A 4,489-nucleotide genomic window follows, 5' to 3' on the forward strand; every position below is an offset into this window, starting at 1 on the left:
GTATGTGTGTGTAGCGATGTCTTCCCAGGGAACCGTTTGTGGCATCACATAGGTTCCCTTCTGGCATAGGATGCACAAACAGGCTCTTGGTGACACCGTTCATCCGCGCTTTCATGATAAATAAAGAGCTTCACCGCAACAGCGACAACATGCTCCAATCGCTGTTCAATTAGAACTGAGTGGATTTCCGAGCGCCGCTCGCTTATATACCGATTGGTGATTTCAATAGCCTGTTTTGAAAGCAATTTTAAGACTATTGAAACAAGTTTTTGGATCAAAAAGTAACAAGTATATAACGCGTAGACATTTTATCTTTCGAATGAATTGTTTATCATACCATTTCGTTCAATTGTTTAGGAGCTATTAACGCTCAAAATCTCGGTCTCCGGCGTAACGCTTTCGTTTTCGAAACTTTGATTTTACACCCCGGTATAGAAATGAAAGACGTAGTCCTACGTCAAAAATAATAAAAATCCATGTATAATAAAAATAAGGTATATAATGGAATCGGTGCATCTGGGTTGTCTGGATTGACGATTCAAATCCGACTGAGTACATTGATGAATACCTCCTTGCCCTTGATGACACAGATATGTGGCTGAGAAGGATTCTTCAATGTGCGTGAAGCACGGGATCTCCGATGGGGAAAATTGCTCGAAATACTATCGATGGCCAGGTCCTGCTGCGGTTGCTGTTGATGCTGTTCCCCGGAATAGCACCCTGGACTTAAAGGATACTGCTGCGGGAAAGCTGACGCTGTTGGCTGGTGTGACAGAAGTGGAAATAAGCAATGTGGTGATAAGGGAAATCATCTTTCTCATTCGCCGATTGATTGAGTCGGATGTATTCATAGCTGAAACAAAATAAAATGATTAGTAAGTGAAAAGCAGAAATGAATTCCCTACTCACCAGTTGTATGATCCGGATAAAAATGCGAACATTAAAATATCATGCGATTACGTTCGCTTACCTCGCCTATTTTCATTCTACTATACAACGGAATCAGTGCATTCGGGTTCCTCCGGGGTGGTAATTCAGCTGAGCAAGTTGATAAATACCTCCTTGTCGTTGAGTTTTCGTGTCTGAAGAGGATTTTTGAATGTGCGCGAAGCACGGAACCTCTAATGGGGAAAGTTCTTCGCAATACCATACCATGGTCAAATTCTGCTGCTGCTGCTGTTGATGCTGTCCCCCGGCATTGCCAACAGGGGTTGGAGGTTACTGATGCAGGAAAACGGATGTTGTTGGCTGCTGTGATAGAAGTGGAAATCCGCACTGTGGTGATGGGAGAAATCATCTTTCTCACTTACCGATTGATGGAAGCAAACGAGTCGAATGTATTCATAGCTGATAAGACAAGATAAAATAATTAATAATTAAAAAGCCGAAATATATTTCATACTCACCAGTTGTATGATCCATTTGTTTTTGTTTGAGATGACAATTTAGCGGAGTGGAAAAAGAACCACCAGTGATGCCATTTGGTTTGTTTAATTATTCAGTATTTTCGACTAACGAACTATCCGCGTTGACGATATTGGGGAATAGGCATGACAGTATGGATTTGCAGAAGGAATGAATACACTTTTAAAATGAAAATTATGAATGAACATGATTTTTCCTTAATCAAATTAGTACTCTATGTAAGTGAAAATCACTATTGCCTGCAAGTGGTGAAAAAACGTCATAAAAAATATGTTTTGAGATAATTTTATATTATAATGATAAGTTTTTTTGAGAATATCTGAACGTCTATAGAAAATAATTCAAATTAGGGTCATGACAACGTACTTTAAGTAGAAAAATTATGCCAAGAAAAAAATTTCATACAAATTTTAGCAAATATAAACTGATTCGGGCCGACTAATATGATAGAGAATAGTTTGCCTCATACAAACTAATGCCGTATCCAGATGTCGATACCTAATCGTCGTCATCGTGAATAGGTAACAGCGTTACGGTCGTTGTTAGGTCGATGTTTTTTTCGTCGATTGGATTGTGGGCACAATCAAATCGACGAAAAAAACATCGACCTAACAACGACCGTAACGCTGTTACCTATTCACGATGACGACGATTAGGTATCGACATCTGGATACGGCATTAGTTTGTATGAGGCAAACTATTCTCTATCATATTAGTCGGCCCGAATCAGTTTATATTTGCTAAAATTTGTATGAAATTTTTTTCTTGGCATAATTTTTTCTACTTAAAGTACGTTGTCATGACCCTAATTTGAATTATTTTCTATAGACGTTCAGATATTCTCAAAAAAAACTAATTTGATTAAGGAAAAATCATGTTCATTCATAATTTTCATTTTAAAAGTGTATTGATTCCTTCTGCAAATCCATACTGTCATGCCTATTCCCTAATATCGTCAACGCGGATAGTTCGTTTGTCGAAAATACTGAATAATTAAACAACCCACAATCCAATCGACGAAAAAAACATCGACCTAATAACGACCGTAACGCTGTTATCTATTCACGATGACGACGATTAGGTATCGACATCTGGATACGGTATTAGTTTGTATGAGGCAACCCACATTCCGTTTTGCCTGCCAAGATCGGGTCGATGAAATGTCAACAATCGACCTCAAATGCTGCCACCTTGCAATCGAGTTATCGATCTTTCATATGCATTCATCGAACAACTTGACGCCACTTTTTCGCCAACATGTGCAAGGCGTCGACCTGCTTGCAGCGCTGCTTCCAGCACTGCTTGCTGCTTGTTTGTATTGGTTTGTTATTGAAAATGAAAAGGAAATACATTGATCGATTTTAATCATTTTATTGAAAAAAATAATAATAAAAACCATGTATAATAAAAATAAGGTATATAATGGAATCGGTGCATCTGGGTTGTCTGGATTGACGATTCAAATACGACTGAGTACATTGATGAATACCTCCTTGCCCTTGATGACACAGATATGTGGCTGAGGAGGATTCTTCAATGTGCGTGAAGCACGAGATCTCCGAGGGGGAAAATTGCTCGAAATACTATCGATGGCCAGGTCCTGCTGCTGTTGCTGTTGATGCTGTTCCCCGGAATAGCAGCCTGGACTTAAAGGATACTGCTGCGGGAAAGCTGATGCTGTTGGCTGGTGTGACAGAAGTGTAAATAAGCAATGTGGTGATGAGGGAAATCATCTTTCTCACTCGCCGATTGATTGAGGATGTATTCATAGCTGAAACAAAATAAAATGATTAGTAAATGAAAAGCAGAAATGAATTCCCTACTCACCAGTTGTATGATCCGGATAAAAATGTGAACATTAAAATATCATGCGATTACGTTCGCTTACCTCGCCTATTTTCATTCTACTATACAACGGAATCAGTGTATTCGGGTTCCTCCGGGTGGTAATTCAGCTGAGCAAGTTGATAAATACCTCCTTGTCGTTGAGTTTTCGTGTCTGAAGAGGATTTTTGAATGTGCGAGAAGCACGGAACCTCTAATGGAGAAAGTTCTTCGCAATACCATACCATGGTCAAATTCTGCTGCTGCTGCTGTTGATGCTGTCCCCCGGCATTGCCAACAGGGGTTGGAGGTTACTGCTGCAGGAAAACGGATGTTGTTGGCTGCTGTGATAGAAGTGGAAATCCGTACTGTGGTGATGGGAGAAATCATCTTTCTCACTTACCGATTGATGGAAGCAAACGAGTCGAATGTATTCATGGCTGATAAGACAAGATAAAATAATTAATAATTAAAAAGCCGAAATATATTTCATACTCACCAGTTGTATGATCCATTTGTTTTTGTTTGAGATGACAGTTTAGCGGAGTGGAAAAAAGAACCACCAGTGATGCCATTTGGTTTGTTTAATTATTCAGTATTTTCGACTAACGAACTATCCGCGTTGACGATATTGGGGAATAGGCATGACAGTATGGATTTGCAGAAGGAATGAATACACTTTTAAAATGAAAATTATGAATGAACATGATTTTTCCTTAATCAAATTAGTACTCTATGTAAGTGAAAATCACCATTGCCTGCAAGTGGTGAAAAAACGCCATAAAAAAATATGTTTTGAGATAATTTTATATTATAATGACAAGTTTTTTTTGAGAATATCTGAACGTCTATAGAAAATAATTCAAATTAGGGTCATGACAACGTACTTTAAGTAGAAAAAAATATGCAAAGAAAAAAATTTCATACAAATTTTAGCAAATATAAACTGATTCGGGCCGACTAATATGATAGAGAATAGTTTGCCTCATACAAACTAATGCTGTATCCAGATGTCGATACCTAATCGTCGTCATCGTGAATAGGTAACAGCGTTACGGTCGTTGTTAGGTCGATGTTTTTTTCGTCGATAGGATTGTGGGAAACTATTCTCTATCATATTAGTCGGCCCGATTTTTGTATTGAAATTTTTTTTTTGGCATAATTTTTTCTACTTAAAGTACGTTGTCATGACCCTAATTTGAATTATTTTCTATAGACGTTCAGATATTCTCAAAAAAAC

At 38.2% G+C, this 4,489-nt stretch overlaps 1 long non-coding RNA gene across 1 annotated transcript; it reads right to left on the reverse strand.

Moving 5' to 3' along the window:
- Positions 1-328: 328 nt before the first annotated feature.
- LOC129765463 (uncharacterized) lies at positions 329-1,651 on the reverse strand. The gene is made up of 3 exons (XR_008741439.1): positions 1,407-1,651; positions 910-1,347; positions 329-853 (listed from the first exon to the last, which is right to left on the reverse strand). It is a non-coding gene; the product is annotated as an uncharacterized LOC129765463 (long non-coding RNA).
- Positions 1,652-4,489: the final 2,838 nt, after the last annotated feature.

Source organism: Toxorhynchites rutilus, chromosome 1 (genome assembly GCF_029784135.1).
Source record: "Toxorhynchites rutilus septentrionalis strain SRP chromosome 1, ASM2978413v1, whole genome shotgun sequence".
NCBI classification, from domain to species: Eukaryota; Metazoa; Arthropoda; class Insecta; order Diptera; family Culicidae; genus Toxorhynchites; species Toxorhynchites rutilus.